Source organism: Cyprinus carpio, chromosome B5 (assembly GCF_018340385.1).
Source record: "Cyprinus carpio isolate SPL01 chromosome B5, ASM1834038v1, whole genome shotgun sequence".
NCBI lineage: Eukaryota > Metazoa > Chordata > Actinopteri > Cypriniformes > Cyprinidae > Cyprinus > Cyprinus carpio.
In genome coordinates this window covers 2,995,906-3,011,109 of record NC_056601.1, presented here as the reverse complement: position 1 = coordinate 3,011,109, position 15,204 = coordinate 2,995,906, and the positions used below count along the sequence as shown (strand labels likewise).

Below are 15,204 nucleotides of genomic sequence, written 5' to 3'. Positions count from 1 at the left end.
TTAATAAATAAGACTCAGAAGCACAGTGGGAGTATGATACTAGTCTCCCCCTCTGCCAGACAACCTTGCTCGTAAATAGAAGCGAAAATATGTCTACTGTATTCATCGTACCTCCACGAAATAATTCAACAGCTTGAATATGCTGTGTATATGTCTCTTTCAATAGCACTAAATGCAGAGGATATAGGCATGCTATTGGAAAGGCGACAGACAGACAGACGGATGATTGAGCTTTGACTTTCAGCGCAGCCTGTCTTACCCTCCTGGGGGATTAGGAGAACTTTCCACTCCGTGAGAACACCAGGCACTCTGTTTTGTGCTGCAGTAAGCCCATATCTCATGCATGTGTCATGTCCTATCAGTGAGCTCCATATGTTCAAACAATAACACCGTTCTGTATAATAACAGGGCTGACATAGTTTAAGGGTCAACAGGAGAGTTGCAATGATCCAAGATAAGCTACGGATTTCAAGTCGTGAGAGATGTAACACTTGTGTGAGACCAGGCTGCAAATAATAAAAAGCAGGAAACACAAATAGGCCTTAAAGGAATGATTCAAGCTAAAATCCTGGTGTCATTTATTCACCCTCATGTTGTTCCAAACTGAATGAGGTACCTGGAATACAAAATAAAATAGTTTGAACAATGTGAAGAAAAAACAAAGCATAGCAAGGCTGTCAAGTTTCAAAAAGGGCAGAAAGGCACCAAAAAATGGTTTATACAACTAATGCTTCTTACTTAAGTCGACTGAATTGACAATGACTTAATGAATTTGAATTAAGGTAGCAAACAGGATGCAGAATTGCAACTCAGATTTGATTTGAATGTTTTGAATCAAACTAAAAATGATAATCTTTATCTAGAAATTTTGTCGACTTTTGAATGCTAGACTTTTAAAATGTCACATTCATAAATTTGTAAAGTTTGTGGGCTTATGGGTGGAGAGAACATGTATGCTTACTTGCATGTAAAAGTGCAACACAATCGTTTCCTAAAACACTGTTTTTTTTGTTTCCTTTTGAACAACAACATAAAAAAAATTAACATATTTGCAACAACACAAGAGTGAGTAAATTCAGATTTTTTTTTGGGGGGGGGGGGGGGCTATTCCTTTAAGTAATGGTGAAAAATATAGTCTAAACACCACTGCCTTGGATTGCAACACTGGTTTCATTACAGCATGTCACAATGATGAAATGAACCATGGGAGGGTCTGGGAGTCAGGATATTGCCCAAATCTTTTTCGCAAAAATGGGGTAAAGAACAAGGATATCTGCAACGGCATATAACAGAGCTGCACTGAAAGCATTTCGCTGAGTTATGCTGGCAGAGAAACAATAGTGAAGGGAGTACAAAGTTACTAACTGAAAACACGAAGCCGTAACTCATGCAAATTGAACTGCTCCCTTTACAAGGAGGAACAGGATGCACTATGAATTCTCCAGAAAAGTTATTTAAAAAACACACTCCCGTAATTCTCAACGAGTGATGCCCGGGCGAACTTTTCAGTCCTTCAGGAGCAGCGTGCAGGGCTGCTTTCCCAGCATCCCCCACTGTCACCAGCAGGAAATCAACGTGCCCAGGAGGCCGATTACACAGCCATTTGTTTTTTAGGAAGAACAATTTGCCCTTCAAAAGGGTGCTCTTTGAATATGATTCCTGCTCGCTAGTGCGATTAGCTATGAAGCAGAGAGGATGTGAAGTTGAACACACACCATTTAATCTGCCAGTTTCCTCTGCACTCATAGCCATGAAATGACAAACATGTCCACAGGTCTCTCTTTCAGCCTGAAGGGGAAAAAAAATAGTCCCTCCAAATGCTCAAAGAGAGTTTAATTGCACTTTTAAGCGTTTCACTGTTGCTCTATCTTCAACAGCACATAAATACAAGGATTTTTTTCAACAGGCCAAACTATCCAAACCAATTTGCTAATTCCAAAGCATCGGGAACTACGGAGAAGGCAAAGCTCTTCAACAGGCTGTGAAAACATCATCTCCTAGAAGCTGCAGAGACGCCAGAGATTGGAAAGAGCCTGGAACGGCTAAATCAACAAGCCACAGCCCGGCGTCTCATCTGGATCAGGATAAAGCTGCTGAAATTGAAACCACAGCATAGCAAAGGTCAAGTAAACAACAACAACACTTTGTTATCCTGAAAAATTCCATTTAGAGCAGCGCATCTTGACACCATTTCCATGCTTGGGTTTTCTTCCCGACACTTTTAATCAATATCACCTACGAAAGCAACACGGGCTGAGCCTTTTATGTAGTAACAGGGGAGAAAGGAATGCCATAAAGAAGAAAATCAAACAGCCTCCACCGCAGGTGTTGCGCGTTAACAGATGTTGGGAACATTAGCATTGTACGAGCGGCTCAGGGAACGGAGTGGGGGAGAGAGGATAGGAATTGCGGATTACCAGGGGCACAGATATAATAGCTCTTCCGGAACAATGGCACCTCCTTACCACTCAATACTCGCAGGAGGAGCTCTGTAGGAGAGCAGCGAGACAGGAGCATTCACAATCCATTCACCGCACTTTCACAACTAACAAAGACATTTTCTTTTGACACTCTTTTCTATTCTATATTTCTCAGCAGCCGCGGTAAATTGGTCTATTCATTTTTCAAAGCACCAGTGATTTAAAAAAATGCACAAGATGAAGGAGACCCATTCTGCAGTTGAAGGTAAAAGCAGCCAGTAAGTTTAGACACTTTTCTGCATTCTACTGTGGACATCAGGGCTTTCATTTTGAACAATACCATGGGTGACAGCTGAATCTGGGACAAGGTCCATATGAGGTCCTGCCTCGCCCCACACCCACCCTAACTGTTGTTAAAATTTAACTGAACCTCAAAAGACGACAAACAAAGTGTTTAGATGGCAATGGCCTCTTGATCATTACCAGAAAATGGAATTAAACAACATACAAATCCCATAAACAAACCCAATATACTAAACATGCGCATGTTTCCTTCATACATTAACTTAGTATCGTCCTATCAAAAGGCAAACTAGCATATGAGAACAAGGCCGTGACCTAAGCCTTGAGAGATAGTGAGATGTTTGTACCTAATGACCCACTGTATGGACTGTTCAAGGACCATGTCCTGCCCCATCCATCCAACTAACTGCTCTACCAAGCCCACGCAGGAACAAAGGGAAAGGGGGTAAAGCGAAAGATGTGTTTCTTTAAAAGATTATTTATAAATACAGAACAGCTACTCTCTGTTATCCATTTCCAGAAAGAAAGATTTGATCATATGACCAGGGAACTACTAGGACTATACCAGCCAAGACAATACCTAAAACCAGATTAATATATAAAGCAGGAAATTAAAGTTCTACTAATATAACGATATTCATGAGCGAAGCCCTCGCTCTCACTGGTTTTAATAAGAAAGCGGTTGAGTGATTTCACCCCATGGCCATCAATCAATCAATCTACACAGTTATCTCTATATTCAAATGAACAGCGCACGCTTCTTTAATAATATCCTAGCGAAATTAAACTATCCATCAACATCTGCAGCAGAAACGGTGAAACGGGTACGAGTTCAACTTCATTCCTCTGGAAATTCGCTCTTGATTTAATCTCATTAAGATCTTTCCCTTTCAATACAGTCGGCAGAGGCTGAATTGCACCCAAACAGCGTTTCTCCATCAAGAGAGACCTTTCTGCTGACGGTGGCACAATAAACTGAGTTTCTTTTTGGATGGCTTTCAACTCATGAAGTCCTTCCAAATCATCTTGACATCAGTTTTCTGTTGTCAAACTCTTCGTAATTACCTCGTGTGGAAAAAATAGCTATGGCACACAAGGAAAAATGCAAGTTTGACTCTCGAAACTAATAAATGGGTGCAAAAGTGCCAACGTGATTGAGTCAGATGTGGAGAAAGTCAACAAAAACGAGAAAGTGACAAAAAGGAAAATTAAATAAGCTAAGAAAAATGAGAAACAATGCTAAGGCCATTCAGTGACCTAAATATTAGACCGTACCATATCACCACCAGCTATCTCCCCCACGCACGCTCGGCTCAGTTGAGATTAGCATTATGCCGGAAGCTCTATTTGTTTAGGTGAGATTGAGCCACAGAGCTAATACCGGGCCAATTTGCTCAGCGGGTCACGGATGTGCAGCAGGAGTAGGAAATGAGGCAACTCTGGCTCCCGGAGGTGAACCTTTCCACTCGTACATCACTGGATGTTTTATTCAATAGAGGGGTGAGCATACTCCTTGACAGGTGCTGTCTCCACGGGTGGAGGGAGTCGCAGCCCTCAGAGTGAGGGACTCTGCTGGGGTAATGAGGCTGCCAGGCCCTGAGGAAGCCCACATGCTGGAGCCGAGCTAAGAGCCAGAGCCCTAAGCCTCCGGAGTGATGACTTGCAGAGTGGAACGTCCAGCGGGGAGCAGGGGGCCAATCGCATTAGTCAGAGGAGCGGAGAAATGACGGGGGGCCTCGCGAGACTCAAATTGTTATATATGGGTGAAAAATAAAACTCTCTTTCCTGACAGACAATCAATATGCATGCTTGCGCTGGTCTAAATATATTTTTTTTCATCAGCTATTTATTTTGCAACTACTTTTAAGAATGAATTAATTATATGCCTAAGTTGAGGCTGTTTTACATCAGATATTGATTGTTCAAGAACTATACAGCAACATCTATAGATTTAAGGTGTGCCATAGGACCTTCCGGGTGGGCCAAGCTCATGATTAGGTTGGTCAAACCCACCCAGGGGCCTCCTGTGGAGCCAGCCCTGAGGGAAAAGTTGGGTAATGCTCTTAAAAATAAAGCTTCTTTATTAACAAACAGCGCCATGAAGAACCTTTATCATTCATGGAAGCTTTATAGTGGAATGTATTACAAAAATGATTCACGGAAAAGTTCTGAGTAACCCATAATGGTTCTTCTACCGCACCTCTACAAAAAAAAAAAAAAAAAAAAAAAAAAAAAAAAAAAAACATTTTGGAACTTTTATTTTTAAGAGTTTATATATATTTTTTAATCTCTGAAAGACTGTAAATAGCCGGTTAAAGTCTCTGGAAATAAATGAAAAAACAACATTTGTTTGGGCCAACTGACCTGCCTTAACATCTAAATAAACCCAGGCTGCACTTTAGCCAGTATCCAAGCATTCACTGATTAGATTTCATAGAGATAGGATATGCAAAACGTCAGTTCTTGGAAACTGCAAACGGTGCATGGAGAAGGAACAGCTGACATCCGAGTGCTGGGATAATAGCTTTACATAAAAAGCCTGCTGACAACCAAGCCCACCGTCCAAACGGGCCTTGAACACACAAAGCATTTAATCAATCAAACCTTTCACATCTTGCCATGAGCCACTCCTAAAACTACTTTGCTGAAGCTTTTACCCAAAACATCTTTCTTTTCATATGGGTCAATCCTCCTGAGGCAACCTGAGGTTAAGTGCCTTGCTCAAGGGCACAACTGAGATAGCTTGAACCTCCAACCCTTCACTCACCAGCCCAGCAGAGCTCCAGCCGCACTGCTAACTAAATTCAGTAGTTAGCGATTAAGTCATAAAGGAAATCATTGACACACACACAGTCCGTGCTGAAACTAAGACGAGGAGGTGCTGGCAAAGACTTTCGCACCATTTATTCAGATTCTCTCGCCTGCCACCGAGTTGTAACCAGATTTTATGCTTTGAGAGCATTCATCCTGTCAGAGCACTCTTTAAACACCCAGGGTGCACATCAAAGCGCGTCCTGGGGCCATTCAGCGCCCGACACCTCCATTTACTGCACTTCCTTTATTTATTACAGGTAAAACCGTGAAACAAAGGTTGCATGTTCTGTCAGGGACCCAAAAGACGCCACCCGATACCACTTCACACGATTTTATGGCGACAGAAGCGAAGCGTTATTCAAATGAAGCTAATCATGGCTGAAAATCACCATCCAAAGGCGATTCTGTTACCTTTCAGTCAAAGTTGCTATCACACATTTTGCATAATTCGGATTTCACTACACTTCTTTCATAATTTAACGCTCAAAGTGAGCGCAACAATGTAGCTACATTATCATAACAAAACAATCACTATGAAAACCACAGTAGTAACTTTGCTTATTGTTTGCGTGATAAAACTGTGGTAACCATAGCTGTTATTTATGGCCAATACAATATTTTATAACAATGCATTTCAAAAGAAAATTATTTTTATTTTAATTTACTGTATTGTAGCCTACTGATTGAAGTGTATAGGTCTCGAGGAGTGTTAAATTATGATGCGTACTCAATTATAGGAAAAACAAGCATGCATATTTTTTATTAAAAGATGAATTAAGGCTGAAATAATGAATGGGGAGAATATATTTACCATAAATCGCTCTGTGGTGCTGACTAGATTTCCATGCAGGTTGGCGATGACAGGACTGTGGGAACGTGAAGCGGCCGAAAGAACAGACGAGGGGAAAATGATGAGGGGAAAAAAAAATCAATATCTCATTCTGTCCTTAGATGAAATGGAAAAATGTATAATCCCTGGTATATTCAGTTGACTTATTATAAGTTGATTTTCTGCGTTCTTCACACGCGTAAAAAGTCATCCAAAACAGCTTCTTCTACAGAGGACCGTTGGGCAATTTTCCTTGCCTTTCTCTTAAGATTTCTTCTTTTTTTAATGAATCCGATCTGTTTTTCGTTTAATAGGAGACGGCGGATCAAAGTGAGGAGCTGTTTCCAAAAAAAAAATAAAAAAATAAAAAATGTGTCAATTGCGCTCCGTTAACTGCGTTTTGAACAAACGCTACCGTAAATGATTCCGTCGGTCAGGATTTTTACCCGTTTACTAACTGGAATAACCTCCGAGTAAGGCTTAGTATGAAATTGCAAACTCCAGTAAAAACGACAGCTTATTCTGCTGACACGAATCCGATTAATAAATAAGTGCTCTGCCAATTAAACGAACTGCGATTCGCAAATGTCCTTAAATCCAAAGAGCGCACAGACTTTGGCGTATACAATCAAGAGGAGTGTTTTATCCTCGGCATATACTGAATGTTTTATCATCGGCATATACTAGAAAGCCCTGGTTGTGTTTAAGGCGGTATTCCTTTAACAGGAGAGCAGGTGCAGGAATGTAATATACGCCGTTTAATCCTCGAGAAGAGAAATCACCGTTCACTTCCAGCGGTTCTCTTCATCCCCTTCTGTCGCGATTTCAACTCCGCTGTCCGTTTAATTATTCCTCTGAAGGACTCCAAAGGTTGCAGCTCTTGTTCATGCTAATATCAAGCAAGAATTAATCAACTTAAATCGATAAATTGTCTGTATTCCGCGTCTCTGTGATACGCTCACAGGCACTGTACCTCACCCTTGCGCCGGGTAGCCGAGACTGACAAAAACCCGGAACGGTGCAGCCTCTCGCGCCTCCAAAGACCGCCCACCAGCCAATCAGCGCACAGCGTGAATTTAAATATTCCCACGGGTCGGCCAATCATGGGTAATTGAGGGCTGTTACCACGGTGACGCTGTCAGCGTCCAAACGTCATATTAGAAAGCACGTTTATTATGAACGCTCAGGGACTGGACGTTGATCTTGTGTTACAGGCCCCGCAGCAGCCAATAACTAACAAATAAAAAGATGAACTATTTATTGGCATATATACACAGTGTTGGGAAGGTTACTTTGGAAATGTTATAGGTTACAGATTACAAGAGAATCTTCAAGAATCGACTAAAACACATCTCTTCCATCTTTATGTGACCCTCTAACTCTAACTAGCACTCTATTCTAATTCTATTCTTTAAAAAATCTTATCCCTTTTAGACTTGCACTCTATTCATTTACTGTTTGTTTTCTTAAAAAAAAAAAAAAACAACAACACACAAACACTAGCTTTTCTAATATTTTGTATTCTATTAGTTTTCTTTTTACATTTACATTTAGTCATTTAGCAGACGCTTTTATCCAAAGCGACTTACAAATGAGGACAATGGAAGCAATCAAAAACAACAAAAGAGCAATGATATATAAGTGTTATAACAAGTCTCAGTTAGCCTAAACACAGTATACGTAGCAAGGGCTTTTTAAATAAGTATAATAAATAAAAAGAAAAACAGATAGAATAGAAAAGAATAGAGCAAGCTAGTGATAGAGGTCTTTTTATAATTGTATAATAAATGAAAATAAAAATAGATAGGATACAAAAAGATTAGAAAGGTAGTTACATTTTTTTAAAATAGAATTAGAATAGTGAGGGAAAAAGTTAGAGGGTCAAATAAAGATGGAAGAGATGTGTTTTAAGCCGATTCTTGAAGATGGCAAACAACCCAGGACTGAGTTGGGCAGGTCATTCACCACCAGGAGGGAACATTTAATTTAAAAGTCCGTAAAAGTGACTTTGTGCTTCTTTGGGATGGCACAATCAAGCGATGGTCACTTGCAGAACGCAAGCTTCTAGAGGACCACATAAGTCTGAAGTAATGAATTTAGGTAAAGGGGTGCAGAGCCAGTGGTGGTTTTGTATGCAAACATCAATGCCCTGAATTTTATGCGAGCAGCTATTGGTAGCCAGTGCAAATTAATAAATAGAGGTGTGACGTGTATTCTTTTCGGCTCATTAAAAATTCATCTTGCTGCCGCGTTTTGGATTAATTGTAAAGGCTTGATAGAACTGGCTGGAAGACCTGCCAAGAGAGCGTTGCAATAGTCTAGCCTTGACAGAACAAGAGCTTGAACAAGGAGTTGTGCAGCATGTTCGGAAAGAAAGGGCCTGAGTCTTCTTTATGTTGAATAAAGCAAATCTGCAGGAACGGACAGTTTTAACAATGTGGTCTGAGAAAGTTAGCTGATCATCAATCATAAACTCCAAGGTTTCTGGCTGTTTTTGAAGGAGTTATGGTTGATGTGCCTAACTTGATGGTGAAATTGTGATGAAACGATGGGTTTGCTGGAACCACAAGCAGTTCTGTCTTGGCAAGGTTGAGTTGAAGGTGATGGTCCTTCATCCAGCAAGAAATGTCTGTTAGACAAGCTGACAGAGAAGAGAAGTGGTCCAAGAACTGAGCCCTGAGGCACCCCAGTAGTTAGATGTTGCGACTTGGACACCTCACCTCTCCAAGATACTTTGAAGGACCTATTTGATAGGTAAGACTCAAACCACTGGAGTGCGGTTCCTGAGATGGCCTTTGTCAGTAAGGTTGACAGGAGGATCTGGTGATTAACCGTGTCAAAAGCAGCAGATAGATCAAGCAAGATAAGTATTGAAGATTTGGAATCCGCTTTTGCCAGTCTTAGGGCTTCAACAACTGAGAGCAAGGCAGTCTCAGTTGAATGTCCACTTCTGAAGCCAGATTGGTTGCTGTCAAGGAGGTTGTTCTGTGTGAGAAAGGTAGAGACTTGGTTGAATACAGCTGGTTCAAGTGTTTTTGCAATAAAAGGAAGAAGGGAAACTGGTCTGTAGTTCTCTAAAAGAGATGGGTTGAGGGTGGGTTTCTTAAGGAGTGGAGTTATACGAGCCTGTCTAAATGATGAGGGGAAAACACCTGTATGAAGGGATGTGTTAATTATGTGAGTAAGTGCAGGTACAACTGCAGGAGAAATGACTTGAAGGAGTGGAGATGGAATAGGATCAAGTGGACAAGTAGTAGGATGATTAGAAAGGATGAGTTTTGAGACTTCTGCCTCAGAGAGTGAAGAGAAGGATGTGAATAAGTGTATGTTTGTTTGTGAGATGTGCTTGATGGATTGTGGTGTGGAAAATTGTGCACTGATGTTTGTAATTTTATTAATGAAAAACGTGGCAAAGTCGTCAGCTTTTAGTGATGAAGCAGGAGGGGGAGGAGGAGGACAAAGGAGTGAGGAAAATGTTTTAAAAAGCATGCGAGAGTTAGACGAATTGTTAATTTTGTTATGGTAGTAAGTCTTTTTAGCAGTGGAGACATTAGCAGAAAAGGAAGAGAGGAGTGACTGATACACATTAAGGTCAGTAGTATTTTTGGATTTGCGCCACAACCTTTCAGCAATTCTAAGCTTAGAACGGTGTTCGCGTAGAACATCAGATAACCAAGGGGCTGAAGGGGTGGTACGGGCTGGCCTGGAAGACAAGGGGCAAACAGTGTCTAAACAAGATGTAAGAGTGGAGCAGAAAGTATCAGTAGCACTGTTAGCATCAAAAGATGCTAACAGTTTAGGGGAAGGTTTTTTTTATTATACAATTAACAAAAGCAAAAAATTCCTTTAACACTAGCTTGCTCTATTCTTTTTCCATTCTATCTGTTTTCTTTTTATTTATTATATAATAATAGAAAAAACTGAGACTTGTCAAAGCACTTGCATATCATTGCTCTTTTGTTGATTTTGATTGCTTCCATTGTCCTCATTTGTAAGTCTCTTTGGATAAAAGCGTGTGCTTAATGACTAAATATAAATGTAATGTAATGCAAATCTAAAATGCAATAAGTAGTGTAACTATTTCAGTTACTTTATTAAAGTACTGTAGCTAAAACCTGTAACCAGACAGCGTTAACCTTACAGTAGTAGGCCTACTCAAAACTGATTACTGTCAGACTTTTAAAATCATTTATCCCTTAATTTAAGATTATAATAATTTCATTTTAAAGCACAACCACCACAAAATCAGACTTACTTTGAAATCATTCTGAGGTTAAATATAGGTTTAAAACCATAGCAAGAAATAGTTTAGTAGCTGCTGTTTTTGAAATTAAATCTAACTATGAAAAAACAGCTAAACTTAAAATCCTTAGACTCATATACCTTCAACCCATAAAGGTTGTATTATTTTATTCTTTATAGTTAGGCTTGTCGACCTTCCTTTTAATATTGTGAAGCTACTACTAATTATTTTTAAAAAAGTAATCAAATCACATAATAATATGGTGATTGGTTGCAAGTTTGGTCATTAGCTGAGTTGAATATGATTTATGCATTTTTCTGTGACTCTGTGACATACACGCTTGCGGCCTTTTCTCAGTTTAAAATGCTGCTTTTCCGCCAGTGGGAAATTATCCAGTGTAATATGACATTTGACACATTTGTTTTGTCTCGCGCATACATAATTCATCGCTTCTATGCGCGCTCATGCAGCCAGACTGCTCGCGTTCAATCTTTATTGCAAATTGCGTCCACTCCAATCAAACTTGAGCAAGCACATGCGGAATGTTAGTCGAGTCATCTGCTTATAAAATCAACAGATAAAATGCTCTCCCACATGCATGTCATAGCTGGAGTTCAATTGATTACCGATGGATTGTTCTCAGAGAGATGAGATTGCATGGTTACCAGATAGGAAAGTGTGGCATTGAAAGACAACATTAAACACACTGGTTTAGTTTTAATCATACACACTGAAAACTCAAAGAAGCTTTTCTATTCTATTCTATTCTATTCTATTCTATTCTATTCTATTTCATAAAAGAGTATGCCGTCTATCTCTTTCAAAGCAATTTAACCTCTTCTTAAGCTTCAGTAATTCTGACTGTTTGACACTGAAATCATCAGAGAAGGCTAGATCCTATAGGCTGATCTTATGGGGAGAAGCTGACGGCCTAAGGAAGAATTCTGACAGCAGCCTGCAGCTCTGACTAATGCCTTTCCATGCCTTTCACATCTCAAATCAGCCCAGCAGGCATCCGTGTCAGGTCAGTGTGAAAATCTTTTAGTTTTTAAATCAGCGAATAGTAATATTGATATGGGGGTTGTTAAAAGGTTGAGTTTTATCAAGAACATAAAAGCAAAGGGGTTTGTTTTCTTCAGTGAAGCTTCACTCTTGAAAACAACCAAAATGGTTAACAGCTGTTTATTTTCTAGCCTTTACAAAAACTAATTGTTGTGTCAGTTAAAATGCTTGAATGCACCCAAAGCTCATTGTTAGACAAATCATATGACTTGCAGTAATGGAGAATATTTGGGCTAGTTGTCAGAAGTTCATACAGTATATGGGGAAAGTTGTTTCATATTGTAATTTAATACAATTTATTGATTACTGATTTTTGTTTGGTTTGCTATTTTTGTACTGTACCATTTTCCATCTTTGATGTTTCAAGTTTAATGATTGTTTTGCTGTTTCAGTTTTGCTTAAAAAGCCTGTTTAAAGGAATAGCCCAATAAATGAAAAATTTGCTGAAAATGTAACTTTGTTTCTTCATCAAAACAGATTTGGAGAACTGTAGCATTACATCACTTGCTCACCAATGGATCCTCTGCAGTGAATGGGTGCCGTCAGAATGACATAAAACCATCACAACAATCTACAACATGACTCCAATACATCAATTAATGTCTAGTGAAGTGCAAAGCTGTGTTTTTTAATAAGCAAATCCATTATTAATATGTTTTTAACTTTAAATCGTCGCTTTAAAATATGAGTCTCCTATCTATAATATTGCTTTCTTCAGTGAAAAGGTCATCTGGTCAGGATCTGGAGAGAAATATGCACAGATCAACAAGTGAGAACAGTCCAAAAGAGTTCTAAATAAATGTTGGTGGATTTTCATGTGAGATGACAACAGGGGATAGACTTTTTTTTACTGGAGGAAGCATTATTATGGATAAAGTTTTAAAGTTAAAACACCTTAATAATAGATTCGTTTCTTACAAACACACAGGTTTTCCCTTCACAAGATGTCAGTCGATAGACTGGGACTCTTGTTCTGATGGCACCCATTTACTGCAGAGGATATATTGGTGAGCAAGTGATGTAATGCAGAATTTCTGCAAATCTGTTCTGATGAAGAAAGAAACTCATCTACATCTTGGATGGCCTGAGGGTGAGTAAATTTTAGCTAATTTTCATTTTTGGTGAACTTTTCCTTTACCAAGGTTGTGCTAAGACAACATGCCTCACTACTTGTCAATATGTGTTCTGTCTTTTTGCTTTCCAAACTAAAGCCTAAAATGTGTTTTAACGTCATTATTGATGAGGCTGTATGATCTTTGAACAATATTGATCTTTAAATGCAAGATATTTAAAGTGTACCTGATGTATATACTTGCAATAACTCCACATTAGCACAATCAAATATACTTCAGTATATCTTTAGTTGGACTTCAGCACTACTTCCACACAATAAAAGTGCAAAAAGCACAACATTAGTTGTTTCACTTTAGCAGACTTTAAGTATACCAGTTTAGTATACCAATAGTACAATTGCAGGGTATTTTTATAAATATGTAAATGTATTTGTAGTATAGTTTCACTGGAGAGTAAAGATCTAAACAGATTAAAAAGAGTGACAACTAGCCCTGGTCTCTTTTATTATCTATTAAAGATACTATATATGTGTATGGGTGAAATAAACCTACAACTCTCTGTTCTCTGATTGATGAGATTTTACTATACAGGAAGGCTGTCTCAGTAAATAGCATTTATATGACTCACCAGCTTCTGAGATGCACAATGGCAAAATGTCCCATCTGTGATTTGGAAAAACTGCTCATTCTGACAAAACTGTCACTTGACATTTCTGCTGCATTGAGGAATTAAATCTGAACAGAAGCAACCTTCTTTTACCCTCTTCCTTGATCTTTCCCTTCTCATCTTGTCCTCATCCTTATGTTAAAGTTTGTTCCTTTGGCGAAGTAAGGCAGTTTAATTGAGCGAGGTTCGAGTCTTCACAACCTGCAAGGTAACAGAGAGAAATCGATGGAAACAGAGGCATGGGAAAAAGAGATAACATTGATTTATCTGCCATCGATAGGGCTGGATCACTGAATTCCGCTGCCAGGTGAAACGTGTGCTGTCTGCCAAAAGGATCTGAAAAGGTGTCAGGTGGTCAGAGGACAGAGAAACAGAATGAGGGAGGGAGAGAAAAAGAGATAGAGAGGGGGAGGAAGAGAGATTGAGAGCGCGAGGGCAACGTGATGATGGAGAGCATGGAGGAGGGCAAGGACAAATAGATATCAAGCTGAAAAAAGAGCTGCTGATGTGATCTGATGAGATTGAGAAATAGTGAGTCGGGTTTAGGGTCACACACATACACACACTGCAGGTGGGCTGATGCCAATGTGTGGCCTCAGGCACAGCAGTAAAGGTCAAAGAGGGATGTATGTTTTCCATACAAGTCAGCAGCACAAGTGCTCTTAATTGAGGTGTTTTGTGAGCAATTGTTTATTTTGGCTAAAATTTGACTAGAAGTTATATTGACGGTGTATACAGGCTGTTGTCAATAGAAACAACTCATTTAAAAATGATCCAAGATATCACTTTTCATTTCAATTCATGTGTTGAATCACCATACCAAGCATGTTGCGGAATAGTTTTGAAATGCATGGACATATAAATAAAATTAAGTAACACTGAATTAAATTCATTTAACTAATTTAACAACAAGATATAGATAGATAGATAGATAGATAGATAGATAGATAGATAGATAGATAGATAGATAGATAGATAGATAGATAGATATTTAGATAGATAGATAGATAGAAATTTAACTTCCTGTGCCATGTGACCAATTAATTTTTAACTTCAAATAATACATTGAAATTTGGCCAATTCTACAGTACTGATTTGCCCTGCCCACAGCAAAATCTGATTGGTCCAAAAATTAAAATAGCTGCACATTAAACACGTTACCATTGGGAGTAAATGTGGCATGTTGTGTAAACACTTTGCCTTCTGAGAGAATAGAAAAAAGACATGTTGCAAGAAACCAGGTTTAACACTGTGCCCTTACCAGACCTTAACCATATGCGAACTGTTGACTAAATATCAAATATGTTCTAATGGGCTATTACTGTGCCATGTAGCATTTTTGCTTTCAGTGTGGACAGACAAATTACATGTCACTGCAAACTTTGCACCTGGATAGGACACGGTGTGAGGCACCATTGTACTCTTAATCTCTCACTATTTAAATAATGCCAGTGTCACTTTATAATCTTTTAACGTATTATTTTATCTTAATAACACCCTTTCATGAGAGAGGGAGAGTGTGTTATACAGAGCTCTGGTTAAGTATGAGTGAAATTTTACAATAGGTAAAGTTTGCATTTGAGATGCAAAATGGAGATATGGTGTTTTATTGGGATAATGACCATGTGTTTCCTGATAGTCTAACCGAAGAGCAGTCCTGTGGAGGATTTTGGCTTTGTGTGAGTGTTGGCTCCGGCAGGTCTGCTTACCTGAAGAATCTGTTAGAAGTCATTTACTCCCCCAGCTTTCCATTGCAGAACAAAGGGACAGGTGTGATCCAGGTAAGATAACAA

General features: G+C 39.2%; 1 protein-coding gene across 2 annotated transcripts in view; it reads right to left on the bottom strand.

Annotated features, from left to right (window-relative positions):
• The window catches only part of LOC122134268 (protein FAM222A-like), a 60,615-nt gene extending 46,983 nt beyond the window's left edge, over window positions 1-13,632 (bottom strand). Inside the window, exon 1 of one of the 2 annotated variants that reach the window (XM_042723606.1) lies at window positions 13,505-13,632. The gene's annotated coding sequence lies outside the window, so the exon portion shown is untranslated. Of the gene's footprint in view, window positions 1-6,348; window positions 7,382-13,504 lie in introns of those variants that run through there. The other variant, XM_042723605.1, reaches the window with a different exon arrangement.
• Between the last annotated feature and the right edge of the window lie 1,572 nt (window positions 13,633-15,204).